At 35.0% G+C, this 18,966-nt stretch overlaps 1 long non-coding RNA gene across 12 annotated transcripts in view; it reads left to right on the forward strand.

The window, feature by feature from the left end:
• The window catches only part of LOC138762157 (uncharacterized), a 105,391-nt gene that overhangs the window by 36,474 nt on the left and 49,951 nt on the right, over positions 1-18,966 (forward strand). Inside the window, exons 4-5 of one of the 12 annotated variants that reach the window (XR_011356790.1) lie at positions 3,811-3,925; positions 7,270-7,820. The exons of 7 other annotated variants lie outside the window; for them this stretch is intronic. This is a non-coding gene — a long non-coding RNA (uncharacterized lncRNA). 4 more of the 12 variants (XR_011356794.1, XR_011356795.1, XR_011356793.1 and 1 more) reach the window with 4 other exon arrangements.

Consider the following 18,966-nt stretch of genomic DNA (forward strand, 5'->3'; position numbering starts at 1 on the left):
CTATTTTTTTTTTAATCTGTAAACTTTCCACAGGCTGCATGTGATATTGACAGTTGCATGCATGGAGGCAAAAATTTATTTTTGAGACATAGAAGCTCTAATGTACCTAATGATTATTACCCTGTGCCATGAAGCCAACCTACTGCAGATACTCATGGATGGAGGACTTCTACCCACAAATCTTTTTAACTTTTCACTTCATTTGAATAAAATGGGATGGTTTCACTTCAATGAAATAGAATTAGTGCATTGAAAAGTTAAGACTACAAATAATTGTCAGTGTAGCTAATTCTGACAGCTTTTGAAGGTTCTACAACTCTACCAGCACCGATACTTGTTTTCTCATCACCTCCTGCAACATCCCATACCATATCTTTCCTTTTACCTCTCTATTCCCACCATCTGGAGATCCAAACACATTTTCCTGGTGAAGAATTTACTTGTATTTCCATCAAATCCTATTTGTTCAAATTTGAGTAATCAATCCCATTTTTTATCTCTCTTTTGTGAATATTACCGACGTTTTCATTTTTATTAATTGCACCATCTTCAGGTATTCAACTTTCTTCAATTGACAATTGTGATATTGAACCTCTCCTGATGCTATCCTCCCTCAGATACTCTCTTTTATCTTCTCCACTTCTATTCCTTTTTCTGCAACTTGAAACTTTTATTTCTTACTTTTCCAGTTCTGGTTTTTGGCCATCTATCTGAAATATTAACTGTTTTTCTCTATCCAGAAAAGTTGCCTGGCCTGCTCAATATTTTCAACTTTTTCCACTTTTATTACAGTAATCTGAAATTCAAGCAACCAGCAACAACAATAGAGGAAAATAAATAAGAATAAATAAAATATTAAATTAAAGTTTAAAATTGTAAGAGTTAATCTTATTTTGGTGAAAATGGGAGCAAATATTCAGCCAGTGGAGTGCCTTGGTTGTACTTTGTTCATGGCAGCTGTTTGAATAAAATGGCATCACCCAGCATGAAGAGCTGGTTAATGCCGCTAGTGTCTCCTTCTCCCTGCTTAGTAAGAGTCTCTGTCTTTATTAGTATATTATTAAGTGATGCTTGTAAAGGTTAAAACCTTGAGTTTTGATTCTTAGTTAATTTTGTGCCTTTCTCTTTAAGACAATTATTGTTTGTAGTGTTACCATAGTGACTATGATGTAATATGTCATAATATCCACCTCGACTAACATCTTCATTCTACTGGATGTGAAGGAAGCATAAGCATGAGACATTTCTCTTTGAATTTTTGTATGTCTTTAAAACCTTTTTATACCTTTTGTATCTCTATTATACAGTAAATGCTTTGTTATTCATCACCATTACCCCTCCATAAATCTTCGTCCGTGAAGCCAAGCCAAAGAAAGAAGAAGAATTCATCGTTATGAAAGTTTTAATGTGAAGCTATGCAAAACGTTTATCCGTTTTATCAACGAATTAAAACTACATAAAGTAACAGCCACAGAGTTTGATTTGATGGATTAAAAAGATCAAAATTCAGAATATCATAGCTCATACTTTAGAATTAGGATATATTAGAATAAGGAAAGTGTCGTCTATATTTTGATTCAAATAAAAATTTAATTGTGAACTTTGTTTGGAAGAAAGCCTCGTAAAAATTTGTCTAAAAGAATTAACAACTTGATTTAAAGTCAAGAGGCATCCACGCTGTAATAATAGAATATTCCAGAAGTCTTTGGGAACATGTCTATGAATTGTGCAGTTTGAAATTGAGCCAAGGTCTGGCCAGACACTTGTAACCTTGAAATGATAAATAAGCCAGAGCTCTGGTAGCAGAATTGGCAGAAAGCTCAGGATATGTTATTGTATGCATCCAGATAAGAAAGCTTGTGTACAGAATCATAGAGACAATTCAGCCAGCAGCAACTCTCTTAAAGGGACCAAGTAAGATACAAAATTCATTTACAGTTCCCAGGAACCAGGAGAATTCAGGGAAGAAGCCAGGTTGCAGAGTGAAGAACCTAAGATGGATAAGAAGAAATCTTGTCGGGCTAAAGACCTCGAGAAAACAGTTCTTCTCAAAGAACTGTTTGATCATGAGTTGAGCCAGCAAGGCGGACCAACAATGCTTGGCAGGAGGTTGGAGCCAGTAGCCAAAGAAGAAACAGCTTCAACTACCAAGCAAGAATAAGACTCTGTCAAGACACTGCAGGCCTCATTCACTGGCTTACAATTTAATGGAACTGGAACAGATGAACGTATGTTGCAAAGTCCCATTGGTGTTGTACCAAACGAAATACAGAAGATAGAGACTCAAAGTTCAGATGTGAATCCTGATGATGGTATTTCCAAGGTTATAAGCACAAGAAATCTTCAAAGGCATCTCGAACAAGTACAGTTTTTCATGCTTCAAACATATCAGCTATGCATGCTAAGGCGCAAGCAGATTTGGGTAGTCTGTGCACAACAACAGTGGTTAGAGAAAATATATGTTTTTGAGGATAAGGAGGTTCAAATCAAGAAACAGCAATCAGAGCAAAAAGAGCAAATTAAAATGTTACAGATGGCTGGTGAAGAGCAAATTAGTTTATTGAATAGAGAAAAGACGAGCTTGAGGATCAACATGCTATGAATATGGCCAAAGTGAAAGCATTAGGTCAGGCTTCTGCAAGATTTGTCACTCAAAGTGACAAACCCAAAGGGCTAGTACCTAACCTTCCAGCAGAGCCATGGATAACGCAGCCACAAGAAACAAATATACTCAAGCAAGGAGCTACAAGTGTCATTGCTAGTGCTCAAGTGACAATGACCAATCCTATGGAAAGAGCTAGCGACATTCAATCTCTCCAGAATGCACAATATAAGGATCTTACCAAAAGGAGGGTATTTTGAAAAAAATTCAACTATGTGAGTTGATCATACACAACCATTGATGTCTCTTTATGTTGCTGGAGAACCAGCGACAACCCAATGATTTCCACCAGTACCATCACTTACAACCCAATGATTTCCAACAGTGTCATCACTTACAACCCAAGGATTCGATTCCCATCAATGCCATCACTTACAACTCAAGGTCCTACATCTGTGGCACCAGCATTGCCATCACTTACAAGTCAAGGTCCTACACTTCTGACACCGTTCAAGATTCATTTTCTCCATTCACCTCAAGACAATCAGTCACAAGCCACGGTGGACAAGACAATATGATATCACTTATGGCAAAAAAAAACTGAAATTTCTGCTATGGTAGAGCAGCAACAAGGTTTACCTAAGAAAGAAATTCCAATCTTTTGAACATCACATTGAAAGTAATACTAAAAACGCTAAAGATTGTCTTTATTACTTGGAACGGTATACTGGAGGACAGCTAAAGGAATTTTAGTTAAAAGTTGCAAATATATGAATCCAGAATAAGGTTTTAAAAAGGCAAAAGAATTATTGCCATCGTCATGATTATGGCGACGAACATAAAATCACAAGGGCCCACATAGACAAGATTCTTTCTTGGTCAGCAATAAAATTAGAGGAGACAAAGGCTTTACAAGCATATGCTCTCTTTCTGTTGTAACACTATGAGAAGTATATATTTGCAAGAGCTGAATTTGTTTGCTAATTTGTCAATTATTATAAATAAATTACCTTATAAGCTGGAAGGATTTAAGGAAAACCAAAGTTGCAAAGCTTAAGATTCTTCCTAGAAGAGATGCCACTTTTGAGGATGTTGTACAATATTTGGAATGGAATGTTCATGTTAACATTATACCAGTATTTGGAAATAATAAGGATACTTCAATAGTTCCTAAAGATGTAAAGAAGTCTAAGTCATTTTCTCAACAGAAACCAAAGGGAAGTACCTTTGTAACTGTTGTGTCAGATACAAGCCCAGAGAAGAACAAGGAAACAAGGGAGAATGAAGATCAGACTGTTCTGGAAAGATATTTGTATTGTAAAGGTAAGTATGCTTTAAAAAGATGTTCATGATGAGAAATTAACTTTTTAAAAGAAGAATGGAGTAAATTACACACTAGCAAAACTTGTAATAAGTGACTCAGTTGTGATATATGCAGTTTAAAATATCCCAAGTTACTGCATTCTCAACGAAGTAAAGTTGAGAAGGAAGTCAAACAATCTGAATCCAAGACTTAAAGATACAGTCAGAGTGGATGCTTCAGCTTAGGTTCAGACAAACAGTCTTACTGGGGTCGGTGACAAAGCCCTCTCAATAGTTCCTCTGCAAGTTAAAGCTAAAAAGAGTAGCTTCATACTGAAGACCTACGCATTGATCCAGGAAGTACTGCATCATTTTGTACTGTTGAATTAATGAATAAATTTAATCTTCATGAAAAAAGATCACATTGAAGACAATGAGTGATGAAAAGAACATTGAAACTAATATAGTTTCAGGTTTCCAGATTGCTGGATTTAATAGCAATGAATTTTGTGATCTTCCAAGTGTATATACTCACAAGACTATGCCTGTGGATCAGGAGAATATTCCATATAAGGATGATATCAAATAGTGGGCTCATCTAAAAGATGTTTGCTTACCTAAGATTAATGCCAAAGTGGAGATGTTAATTGGATTCGATTTACCAAAAGCTCTTGAACCTCTAGGAGTAATAAGGAGTCAAAATGATAGACATACACTTGGAAGATCCTTTAGGCCACCATAACAATCATTAAAAAAATCACAATCTTCTGATGGTACTTTTACTTGAAACATCAGTTCAATAATGACAGCAATTCCAATAGGATCCTTACAAAATCTTATCAGAACACCTGTTAAAGTACTGGTTAAGTCTGGACCTTGTAGTAGTTGAGAATTCAATGAAGCTCCTTGCAATGATGCTCCACAATCAAATAGTACACAAAGTTTCTTCTTTTGTGGATGTAAAACTCCATGATGAGGTAAATAGGATTTTTTTTTACCATCTTTTCTTTCCAAGATAATTTCTGATAATTTTTTTAAAAAAAACCTTTGGCTATCATGTCCAACATGACATTTGTATATTCCAAATGAAAGGAAGAATTTCTCTTGAATTTTCTCCTTAAATTCAGCATATGCTGTTCTGCAATTATTTTATTACCTGCCATACAAATTTCTCTTCTTCAAAGGTAATGCTATACAGTAATGACCATCAACATGTTTAACAGAATTTGAAACTGCTTGTCCTCCTTTGAAGGTTCTTGAATATCTGTGAGACATTCAGGAAAATCAATTTTATATCATTGTTCCCATAGATCATTAAGTTTCATGACTGAAATTCTGTCTCCTGAAGGTCCATTATTTTGACTCCTTATTACTTCTAGAGGTTCGAGAGCTTTTGGTAAATCGAATCCAATAAACATCTCAACTTTGTCATTAATCTTAGGTAAGCAAGCATCTTTTAGATAAGCCCACTATTTGATATCATTCTGATATGGAATATTCTCCTTATTCACAGGCATAGTCTTCTGAGTTCAATATATGATCTTTTGGGAGTATTGGCACTGGTAGTATTAATAGCCAGGAAAATTCTGCAAGAATTGTGCAGGAGAAAATTTTGATGGGGTGTAACTATATCAGAATCCATTGCACAAGATTGGATAAATTAAATTGAGTGTCTTAAAATGTTAAATATTAGGAAAATTTGAAGTCAACAGATGTTTTAAACCAACAGACTTTGGAATTGCCACATTTGCTCAGTTATACCACTTTGCTGATGCAAGATGAGGTGGTTTTGATACTGTCAGATATTTAGTACTATGAAATAACCAAGAGCGAGTATATTTTGGATTTGTAATGAGAAAAGCCAGAGTGGCTCCATTAAAGCCAGTTGCCATCCCTTGAATGAAATTGACTGCCACTACTATGGCAAGCAAAGTTGACTCTATGTTAAGAAGAGGATTACAAATGGAGTTAATGAAATAAAAAAAGGTTTCACTTGCAAGTCAATGGAGATCTGTTAAAGTGGATAATCCAGCTGATTATAGCTTCACAAGGATCAAAAGTTCAGTCTTTTCTGAGAAGAGCCAACACATGGGTGTTCGGTCCTCAATTTTTTTGCGATCTCAAGAAGAGCGGCCTCAAAGTCCAGAAGAGTTAAAAGAAATTTCAATGGAGGATCCTGAAATCCAAAACACTAATGTAAATACTATTCAAATATCTAATGAAAATTATCCCATCACTCAATTAATTTGCTATCACTCTTCATGGTTTTGTTTGGAAAAAAGGCTGTAGCATAGATTCTTAGGTTTAAAAACTATGCTTTTAAATCATATCAAGAAAGAGAATCTGAAGACTCACAAGAGCTGTTACCTAACAGTTGATGAGTTGATGAATGCTGAATTGGACATTATTCGTTTTTGTCATAAAAAGGCATTTGATAATGAAATATCAAAATTGAAGAATCCGAATGTTACAAAAACAAGACATGTTTACAAGTTAAATCCTATTCTTGTAACTGATATATTGAGAGTAGGAGGAAGATTGGAAAAAGCAATAATGCCAGAGGAAGTGAGACATTAGGTAAGGAATTTCATATTTCTGATTTGATTGTTCAACATATACATGAGAAAACAGGTCATGGTGGTTGTAATCACGTGCTATCAGAACTATGCTAGAAATATTGGATAATTGGTGCTTCAACATCGATCAAAAGAATTGTATCAAAATGTGTTAATTGTCAATGTACAAATGCTAAATCTGGACAACAACAAATGGCAGATTTGTCACAGGATAGAGTTTCACCTGATGAACCCCCATTTACATATGTGAGAGTTGATTATTTTGGGCCTTTGCAAGTAAAATGAGGAAGAAGTATTGAAAAATTATATGGAGCAATTTTTACCTTTTTGACTGCAAGAGCAATTCATATTGAAGCAGTATCATCGCTTGATACAGACTATTCTTCGATGTTTTATCGCCAGATGTGGTCAAGTAAAAGAATTGCATTCTGATAATGGATCTAACTTTATAGGAGTTCAACTATTTATGAAAGACAATTCAAAATTGGAATCAACGTCAAATTCATGATGCATTACCTCAGAAAGAAATTAATTGGCTATTTAACCCACCCACAGGAACACATCATGCAGGTGTGTGGGAAAGAATGATTATATCAATCATAAAAATTCTTAATTCCATTTTGAATAGTCAAATACTCAATGATGACAGTCTTCAGGCATTATTGGGTGAAATCGAAGCTATTTTAAATAATTGTCCAATAACAAAAATATCTGTCAATTCAAATGACATTGAGGCACTTACACCAAATCATCTCCTACTTCTTAAATCTAAACCTTTGATGCCTCCAGGTCATCAAAAGAAGATGTCTATGCAAGACACAGATGGAAGCAAGTCCAGTTACTGCAGACTTATTTTGGAAAAGATAGATTAAAGAATATCTTTTGTTATTAAAAGAATGACAACAATGGACTAAAGCTAAACACAATTTTGTATGTGAATATATTGTAATTATCAAGGACAATTCTTCACCAAGAAAATCTTGCTTGCTGGGGAAAATTGTGGATACAGTTCCAGACTAGAAAAGTTTCATTCAGCAAGTGCAGATTAAAACCAAGACTGGTTACTTAAATAGACCTATTACCTTTACAGGAAGCATAAAGTTTTGATTTCTAATCTTATACTTACTATATTTACTTTATGCATCTGTAATAGTAATTATTATATATTAGCCATTAATGTCAATAATAATTTGGGCAGGAATGTAAAGTTAAAACCTTGTCTTTTGATTCTTGGTTAATTTTGTGCCTGTCTCTTTAAGAGAATTATTGTTTGTAGTGTTACTATAGTGACTATGATGTAATATATTGTAAAATCCACCTTGACTAATGGTTTGTTCATTCTACAGGATGTGAAGAAAGCATGAGCTCATGAGAAATCTTTCTTTGAATTTTTGTATCCCTTTAAAGTTTGTGTATCTCTTTAAAAGCTTTTTTATATCCTTTATATCTATTATACAGTAAATGCTTTGTTATTCATCGTTATGGAAGTCTTAATGCAAAGCTATGGAAAATGTTTATCCATTTTATCAATGAATTAAAAATACATAAAGTAACAGCCACAGAGTTTGATTTGTTGGATTAAAGAAATTGAAATTCGGGATATCGTAGCTCATGCTTTGGAAGATGATATTTTGAAATTAGGATATATTGGAATAAGAAAAATGTCATCTATAAGGTTATACCTATAAGTCTGGGGGAGTGAAGGTTAATTGTGATGGTGCACAGTTAGCACAACACTGTTATAGCACTAGCAACTGGGGTTCTAATTTAAATCTAAATTTTAAATTTGTAAGTTATGGGAATTACCTGATTGAAGTGAACTTTACATAATTAAGTACTACAATGCTGATAATTTTCAAATTACTTTTTGCAGTTTTTCATCCTTTAAACTGTTTCTTCTTAATGCTGGTTATTTGTTAGGGATTGTGAAAATAAGGCTCAAGCAACCAGAAAATATGCATATCTGGCATCTATCAATCCCTTAGTTGCTGGATACCAGGGGTTTTACTGTATATATTTAGAATTTATTGATGATTTACCTAATCAGCCTTCATTTTCCATTCTACTATCATTTGAGATATATAAAAATATTGGTCAAATCCTCTAAAAGGTGGAATTTCACTTGAAGAGAAGAAAAACACTTGAATATAAGAATTTGAAAAATTTAATATATTAGCCCAAATCCTCTTACTAAATTGGAGCTTTTTGAATCAGAATTTCTGTTTTCCTTGGTAATTGATCAGTGTGTTAGATTCTCAAGTGGAGGCATGTTCAGAACTTGGTTATCAATGCCAGAGCACATGCTGCAGTATTGCATTCTCACTGAAGTTCAGCAGATAAGCACAGACCTGCACAGATTTCCTAGCACTACGGTTGTGTGGTCAAAGTACTTTGCTTTAATTTTGTTAATTTAAATGTTTTTGATTTTTTTTCTCTGTTTCCTATTAGTACATTATTCAATTTTACTTTAAAATAATTTAAAACAATGCTTCTGAATGTTTTTGAATCTCAGATTAGTTCTCAGCTATAACTCTGGTGTGTTACTTTTAACAACTTTCACAACAATAATAGGGTTAGGAGCAGTCTGAAAGATCCCAGGCTATGATGGACCTTCTGGATTATCTGGCAGCTGGCTTCTTAGTGAAAGATTGCTCTGGGGTCTCTTCAAGGAGTGGATCTTGAGGACTGGTGAGTTTAAGCAGCTCGAAGATTAGTGAAAGGCTAAAGGTGTTGACTCCCATTTGCCAAAATTGAAGCTGTTCTATGAAAGGTGATTTAAATCAATGGTGTTAACTATGGGAATATACAACTGAAATTAATTTTCCAGCAAAGTTGTGGATATTTGCCCAACTTTTCAGAGCATGAGCAGTATAATCCTTCAGGAGATTACCTAGTCCTGAAATTGTTATCCTTCTGATGCAAAACCTGGACAGTAACTGGTAGTTCTCAACCTTTTTCTTTCCACTCACATACTACTTTAAGTATTCCCTATGCATTGGTGCTCTGTGATTAGTAAAGGATTGCTTAAGGTGCTATGTGGGTGAAAAGAAAACATATGAAAACTACTGTTTCAATCATGCCTATGTGACAGATTGTTAGGTTTTATATTGTATTGTTTTAAATGAGATAACTTGTGGCAAGTTTTTTTTTAGTGTTGGTCACAAAAAGATATAAACATTTCAACTCTCCCACGCAAAAGGCCAACTGGCTTACGGAGTCGTGAGCAAGTCCATGGCAGATCTGACTATGAGAGCTCCAGGTGCAGGGCATGCTCACAGCCTAGCGGCTAGTGTCATAAAGGTCCCAGGAGTTGCAAGATTCATCAGGTCCCGAGGGATATAAACACATGAGAGTTCCATTAAAATCAGTTGGTTCAATTCACTTTCGACTCTGTGTGGTTCTTTTGCTCACTAAATGCTTAGTACAACTACAGTATCACATTTAATGTCACGGATGCCTCTCATAACAACTATCGATTATAATTCTGTGATTAAACAACACTGGAGAATGTTATTTTGGTTTGCCCATTCTCAATTGGTGGTAAGGAAGGTAAATGCAATGTCAAGAGGACTAGAGAATATAGGCAAAAATGTCAGACTAAGGCAGACAACATTGTGAGCACTTTTGGGCTCCATACCCAAGAAATTACGTGCTGGCATTGAAAAAGTCTAGAGAAGGTTTATTAAGAATAATCCTGGGGTCAAAAGGGTTAATATATCCAGGAGCATTTGATGATTTTGATGTACTCAACTGGAATTTTGAAAGATGAGATGGGGAGCTTGTTGAAATTTACCAAATATTAGAAAGCTTGGATTGAGTGAAGATGTTCTTTCCAGTGATGGGAGAAAGTAAGGCCAGAGGGCACAGCTTCAGAATAAAAGGATGTAACTTAGAACAGAGATGAGGAGAAATTTCTTCACCAAGAATGTAGTAAATCTATGGAATTCATTGTCACAGATAGCTGTGGAGGCCAAGTTATTGGATATACGTGTGACCGACATCAACCACATGAAGCAGAGTGAAGGTTAAATGCAGTCTTCAATAGAGATATATACAGCTAGGTCTTGCCTCTGTGCAAGCCCAGGTCAGAAGGAGAAGCATGAGCTCGATCGGCTTTATATACAGGGTCATCAGGTGGTGGCCCCTAATGACCTAGTGGTGTAATGGCATATCACCACATTAAACCCCCTTAAAGGAATTTGAGCACTACCCCCCTCCCCGCAAGTTCATAAGTCAAGGATCTGGTGAGCTTTCCTTAGTCTCTTGGACCTTCAGGGCAGGGGAGGTAGGGGGTATTGGGAGCAGGGAGACCTGACATTGGGTGGTGGGGGCACAGGGCTGCTCGTCGGCCTCAGAGTAGGGGTATGCTGGGGGGAGATGTAGGGCTTTCCAAATGAGTATCGGCTGTTGGGGGTCTATCGGTCGACAGTTCGTTTTGGGGTGATATGATGGTCAGTTGTCCTGGTGTCTGATGTCTATCTTGCTGGTCCGTCTGGGTCCGTGTGGTCTGTGATCCTTCCTCGTTGTACACAATACCGGCCGGCGTGATGTCCCTGATGGCTACTGAATCTTCCTGTCTGTCCCTGAATGCGATGACTGCGTAGTGGGGGTTCGCATGCTCAGCTCTACTGGCTCCACCAGTGGGTCCATTTTGTGGGGCCTGAAGTGCTTCTGGAGGAGTGCCGGACCTGGTGTCATCAGCCATATAGGCAGCACAGTGCCCATCACAGCTTTCCTTGAAAATGAAAACAAGCGGTCAAGTGGAGTCGTGTTTGTTGCGGTACTTAACAGTGAGCATATTGAATGTAAAGCCTCCGGTAACACATCCTGCCATCTTGCTACATGTAGGTCTTTTGCCTTTAAGGTCAACAGTACTGTTTTCCAAATAGTGGCATTTTCCCATTTCACTTACCCATTACCCCTGGGGTTGTAGTTTGTAGTGCGACTTGTGGCGATACCTCTGTCCCATAGGGACTGCTGGACTTCTGCACTCGTGAATGCAACACACCTGTCGGTGTGTATATAGCTGGGGTATATGTCACATCCGTGACATTAAATGCTGAAAATAGATTGCAGGCACATTATTACTGTGGCTGCCGACACAACAGGGCATGGAATGCAAAAGGGAAGCTGGAGTATTCATCTATGGAGTTAAGGAAATAGACGTTCCTGTCGTAGGAGGGGAGTGGGCCTTTAAAGTTGAGGCTGATGCATTCAAAGGGTCTGGTGGTTTTTATCAATGTAGCTCTGTTTGGCCGATAGAACTGCGGTTTGCATTCCACGCAGATGGGACAGTCCTTGTTTACTGTCCTTACCTCCTCCACCGAGAACAGGAGATTGTGGAACCTTATGAAATGGAACAATCCTTGGCTATCGAGCAGGAGCCCAGTGGGCTGCATGGCTGGACCCGGTCCCAGAAAGTTACTTAATAGGCAGGGCTCTGAGCCGTTCTTTACCTCCTCCCAGGTGCATCTGTCCTCGGTCACTGGGCGAGTCCCTCTCTCCGCTGTGGCTTCGGTCCCACGGCTCCCCACTTGATCTGATCAGCTTTATATAAAGGGTCATCAGGTAGTAGCCCCTGGTACGTAAAGTGAAAGTATATAGGTTCTTGAGAAGTAGAAATGTCAAAGGTTATGGGGAAAATGTGAGGAAAATGAGGCTGAAATGAAAAGTATCTCATAATTCAATGGTGGAGCGACTCTGGGCTGAATGGGCGAATTAAACCATTTTATCTTCTGTTACACATATTAATTTGTCTTCCTTTTCTCTCCTGCCATGTAGAGGCTGCTTTCCATGGATCACAATAAATAATTGAAACAGATATGTAAAGAAAAGGATGGGTGACTAACTTTGCAATTTGTTGCATAATTAGAAAGCATGTGGAAGGAAGTCAGGATGTGGTGATATCTGTGCTAATTAGAGCTGTGGGTACTTAGAAGCAGAAATAACAGAAAGTTATACTTGTATATATTGTATGTATTGGCCATCTAAAGTTTATGAAATGGAGGAATAGGTTGTTAATGTGAAGAATTTGCAGACACATTGCTAAGATCAACATGTGGCACTTGGAAAATTTATTGACCAAAGGCTCAGGCCTGGAACATTGGTTATATATCTTTGCCTCCAATGGATGCTACAGGACCTGCTGTTTCTCTGGCATTTTTGTGCATTTACTACAATTACAGTGTCTGCAGACTTTCTCGTTTCACTTAAAAATAGTGATGCAGGTTAACATGATCATACAAACTGAAGTATATGGTGTTCTACAGCAGTGGAAATAAAATTGAAAAGCAAAGAGTTTTTTCTTTGACTTTCCTGACAACCTCTTGGTTTATGCAGTATAAATAGTCCAGATTCTTGTAATAAGATCAAAGAGATTCAATAAAATGTAATATGAATGAAGAGATTATGCTTAACAGGCAGAGCCTGACCAAGCAAAAAGATTGGGGATATTGAGTGGGGTGTCCTTCAAGATTATGAAAAAATTTGGCAAGATGTGTGTAAAGTTGATTCAATGCATAAATCAAAGCAGAATCAGGATTCAAATAATTTTATGAGGAACTTGTGAGAAGTCTCATTTCCCAAAGAATAGACACACAGACCCCAGAGATAGAAAAGAATGGAAAGATTAAAAAGGATCATAGAAAATTGATACTGGCATGAACATTTTGAAAATATATTCATTGATGAGTAGATATATACGTTATAAATTAATTACATCGAATATATCAATTATTTCAATAGATTCAGCCATGATATTTAAAAATGCATAAACTGATACACTATCTGTTTGGTTTTCTATTTCTGTTCTTATTAATTTTTTTATTTGTTTATTTAATATTTCACTACGAACTACTACAATAACAATAATATACAAACATACATCATTAAAATATACAGTGACATTTTTTCCCCTTTTCCCCCCACCCTCCCCACCCCCTTATAACATAAAGAAAAAGTAAAAGAAAGAATAAAAATAAATAAACAATAAAGGAATGCAAAAGAAAAAGAAATAAGAAGTCATGTCATCGTAAATTCTATATTTAAATATTTTCGAATTTGTTGTTTATCATTTTAAGAGGTGGAGGTCTGAAATCGATGGTTTCTAGTATACTCTATGTATAGTTTCCAAATTTGTTCAAATAATGTATATTTCTCTTTTAGATTGTAATTTTTTTCTCATGGAATACACTTGTTCATTTCTATGTGCCATTGTTATATTTTTAAGGTTGCTTCTGTTTTCCAAGTTGTCATTATGCATTTTTTTGCTGCTGCGAGCGCGATCAAAATAAAAAAAATTTGAGTCCTGTCTAGTGTTAACACTAATTCTTTGTCTTTTATGTTGTTTAACAGGAAGATTTCTGGATCTTTTGGTATCTTATTTTTTGTAATTTTATTTAATATTAAATCTTCCCAAAAAGTTTTAACTTTTGTACATGTCCAAATTGTTCCAATTTCTTGTTTACAACGGAAACATCTGTCTGACATTGTTGGATTCCATTCTTTTAACTTTTGTGGTGTCACGTATTATCTATGTAGCCAATTATATTGTATCATACAAAATTGAGTATTTATTGTATTACTCATGGTTCCTGTGCTTAGTTCCTACCATGCTTTGTTCTTTATTCATATTTTTAAATCTTTTTCCCAACCTTGTTTAGGTTTGTACATTGTTTCATAATTTTCCTTGTATTGCAATTTTCTGTAGATATTTGTATTAATTTTTTTAACTATCGGTGTGTCTGTAATTAAGTATTCATAGCAGTTACTCTCAGGTAATCTTAAATTGGTTCCAAATTTTTCTTTTAAATAAGTTTTTAACTGATAATATGAAAATATTGGACTCTCTGATACTCCATATTTGTCTTTTAACTGTTCAAATATTAATAAATTATTTCCCAAAAAGCAATCTTTTATTCTTTTAATTCCTTTTCTCATCTATTCTTTAAAAAATAAATTGTCTATTGCAAAAGGAATTAATGGGTTTTGTGTTAGTAGCATTTCTGGGATTTGATCATTTATCATCTTTCGCTCCAGATGTATTTTCTTTTTTTTTTAGAATATGATGTAGTATTGGTAAATTGTTGTGTTTTCCAGTTTTTTATCCCATTTATGAAGTACATGTTCTGGGATTTTTCTCCTAATTTGTATAAATTTATCTTGAGTCAGTCTAGTTTTTCTCCGGATTGATAAAATTCTGATAGGTGCTGCTCTATGATAATTTTTGAAATTTGGTAATTGCAGTCCTCCTTGTTTATACATCTGTGTTAATTTTTCTAAAGCCAATCTTAATTTTTTTACCATTCCATAAAAACTTTCTTATTAATTTGTTCAGTTTCATAAAAAATTCTTCTGTCAAGGGAATCGGTAATGTTTGAAATAGATATTGTATCCATGGAAATATATTCATTTTGATGCAGTTTACTCTTCCTATTAGTGGTAAGATTTCTAAATCTTCTTGTATTTTTTTTATTAATTGTTGGTAGTTTAATTTATACAAATTATTTAAATTGTTATCTATCCTGATACCAAGGAAACATATAGCCTGTGACTGCCATTTAAAAGGGAATTCTTTTTTATATTTTGTATAATCGAGATTGTTCATTGGTATCACTTCACTTTTATTAATGTTAACCTTATATCCTGATATTTCTCCATATTCTTTCATTTTATATATAGCCTTTTTATTGATTTATTTGGGTCTGTTAAATATACTATAATGTCATCCGTAAACAAGCTAATTTTAATTCTTCTCCTTTTACTTTTATTCCCTTTATCTTAGGCTCCCTTCTTATCAATTCTGCTAATGGTTCCATGGCCAAAGCAAACAGGGAAGGTGATAGTGGATATCCCAGTCTGGTTGACCTACTCAATTTAAAGTGATCTGAAACGTACCAGATCACTTTAAATTATTACTTTTGTTAAATGTCCTTTATATAATGCTCTAATCCAATTAATAAATTTTTCGGGTCATTTTAATTTGTGTAGTATTTTAAATATATAATTTCATTCCACCCTATCGAAAGCTATCTTGGCGTCTAGAGTTACTGCTATAGTTGCCATAGTCTTATTTATTTGTGCTGTGTGAATTAAATTAATAAATTTACAAATATATCCGCCGCTCTTCTATTTTTAACAAATCCTGTCTGGTCTAGTTTTATTAATTTTGGTATATAATCTGTCAATCTATTTGCTTGTAGTGGCTGTGTACTGCAGCAATGCAAACTGTCGCTAGCACAGTTCTGTGGGCATGGGAACCCTAATATGGAAGTCTGCCTACTCACCTAATGGACCATACGTGAGGTATACTGAGTGCTGAGGAACATCACTTTGAGCTATTGAGTCTCCTGCCAGAAGGCGTGGGACACTATCAAGGTTGGATTTAAATCTGCCAGTCCTGTGGATCGGCAGCAATATCATAGTGACATCCAACTTCGTCCCATATGACCTGGGACACACAGTATATAAAAGAAGCCTATAAACCCTGAATAAATCAGTCTTGAGTTGACTATTTTGGCGAGTGTTTGTATTCCTTTAGTAGCTCTACCATAGTAGCCACTACATGCTAGTATTTTTGCAATTAATTTATAATCTGTATTTAGCAAAGATATTGGTCTATATGATGCCAGTGATAGTGGATCATTTCTCATTTTTGGAATTACTGTAATTATTGCTGTTTTACATGAGTTTGGTAAATTCTGGGTCTCTTTTACCTGTTTCATTACTACTAAAAAGGGAGGAATTCATATACAGGTACTATTAAATATTTTATAAAATTATGTAAGGAATTCATCATCACTTGGCATTTTATTATCAGTAATGTCATAGATTTATCTATCAATCTATCTATTAAAATTAAAATCTCCCCCTAATAACATGTGTCTCTGGGTGTCTGCTATTTTTAAAAAGATCTTTTGCATAAATTCTTGGTCACCTTTATTAGATGCATAGATATTCATCAAGTTCCAAAATTCTGAATAAATCTGGCATTTCATGATTATGTATCTACCCACTGTTATTGCTTCATTTATCTTAATTGATAGATTTTTATTAACTAATATAGCAACTCCCCTGGCTTTTGAGTTGTATGATGTTGCCACTACATGACCTACCCAGTCTCTCTTTAACTTGTGGTGTTCTAATTCAGTTAAATGTGATTCTTGTATAAATGCTATATCTATTCTCTCTTTTTTAAGTAATGTTATGGAGACCAGAGGACCCCAAAAACCAGCAGCAATAGTTATGCACCGCAACACAGGGTTACTTAAAACAAAAGTAATTTAAAATTATAATTGAATAACAAAACAGAATTAAACTTTACCTTATTACTTAACCTACCTAACCTACTTAATCCCCACCCCACCCCCCTTTAATACTAAGCGCAGGTGTGTGTAATGTATATTTAAGATTAGAAAAGTTCTTTGGATCACTGTCCAATGTGACTGGTTGCAGGCAATTCTTGTACTGTGCACAGAAGTTAGCATTAACAAAGTTCACCAGTCTTTGGTGTTTAACAGGCAAATGGTTACCAATCAGGAGGGTTCTTGCTGGTTTTCAGAGAGAAATATCTTTTCCAGGACATCCACAACTGATTCCTTCTCAATCAGTCTTGCTGACTAAACTTGCCCCCTTCAGGGTTCTCCAGATGATCCATTTTCTTTTAGGTCATCTTTCAGACCACCAGTCTTCTCTTTCAACCAGAAAGCTTTCAAAAGTTTGACAGCTTGTCCCTCTGGTACTGATTTCTGTGACTCCTCTCTCTGTTTCACACCCTCCCTCCCTGAGAGCAAAACTGTTCTGAGTCTGCCTGCAAAAATCACATGCTCTCCCAGGCCAGCTGTATTCTGCAACTTTGTTGCTCTTTCTGCAAAAAGCACTCTGCAAAAGTCCTGTGTATGTGCAAGCTACTCCAGCAATTCCTCGCAAGCCACTTCAAAATAGTCTGTCACAGTAATTTTTCTCTTAATTTGATTGTGGATTCCATTAATATTAATAGTCAAATAGTTCAATCTACTTATCTTACTCATCTCTTTTGAGTTCTCTTCCACCTCTTCAAACTCTCCATCTCTCTTCTTTTAAAATCAGTCTTTAAATTGTTCTTATTATTTACTATATATGATAACACAACATAATTAAGAAATTAATAAAAATCATAATTAAATTAAACAATACTATTTAAAAAAAACATTAATTTCCCCTTTACTGAGTTGTCCTTGCCACTTTGCAAGACAGCCACATCTCCCTTTTCTATTTGGGTTGTAATATTAACCACAAAAGTCAACAGATTTCAAACTGTGTAAATTTTTTCCCTTTCCTTTTCTTTTTCCCGCCCCTTCCCCAGAGAAAATACTATATATTGTTCTTAAAATAAAACAAAGTTTTTTTAACTTTAAATGTCTGTATTCAAATTATTAACATTCTAATTTATTTATATGCATTATCTTCATAGTCTTTTTAATATTTATTTTATTCCTCTTGTTGTTTATTCGATAGTCGGTTTGCAAAGTGATAAGCTTCTTCTGGGTCTGAAAACAATCTATTTTGTCCACCAAGGATAAATAATTTCAACACTGCTGGATGTTGCACCACAAAATTATGACCTTTTTTCCATAGTATATTTTTTGCTGAATTGAAATCTTTGTCTCTTTAAAAGTTCAAAACTAATGTCTGGATAAAAGAATATTTTTTCCCCTTATGTTCTAGTGGTTCTTTATTATCTTTCACTTTTTTCTTGCCAGTTCCAATATTTTCTCCTTCATTCTATATTGTAAGTTTTATTAGTATGGAGTGTGGTTTCTGACTTTGTTGTGATTTTGGTGCCAACACTCTATGGGCTCTTTCAATTTTTATTTCTTCTTGGAGTTCTTCCACTCCCAAGATCTGTGTAATCCATCTTTTTATAAATCCTTTATGTCTATTCCTTCTTTGCCTTCTTTTACACCCACTATTTTTATATTATTTCGTCTGTTGAAGTTTTCTATAATATCAATTTTTTGGGCTAATAAATCATGTTTTCTATTTCTTTATCTCTATCTTCTAACTTTTCTCTTAGCTCAATCACCTCAATTTCCATACCTGTCCCACTGTCTTTCACCTCATCAATTTTTTTCATATGTCATAGTTTTCTCCATTCTTTGTATTTTTAAATCTGTTTCTTGTATAGTTTTTTTTAATAATACTGAATTTAGTCATTATTGTGTTCATTAGTATTTTTATTTAATTATCAAAATATTCTTTGCCTATCATGTTTCTTTTTTTTATTTTGTATTTCTTCTTGTAAGCTTTTATCTTCATCTTGATTTTCTTTCTCAATTTCTATTTCTGGGTTTTGTGTGACTTTTTTTGGTGATATTTCTTTTATAATGTCTCTAACTGCCGATCCAGCATCTTGCTGTTGGCTTTCGTTTTTATCATTTATTTCAATATTACTTTTATTATGCACGTTTAAGGATGTCTCCTTTGTGATTCCTCCATTGGAGCATCTTG

Source organism: Narcine bancroftii, chromosome 4 (genome assembly GCF_036971445.1).
Source record: "Narcine bancroftii isolate sNarBan1 chromosome 4, sNarBan1.hap1, whole genome shotgun sequence".
In the NCBI taxonomy this organism is placed as follows: domain Eukaryota; kingdom Metazoa; phylum Chordata; class Chondrichthyes; order Torpediniformes; family Narcinidae; genus Narcine; species Narcine bancroftii.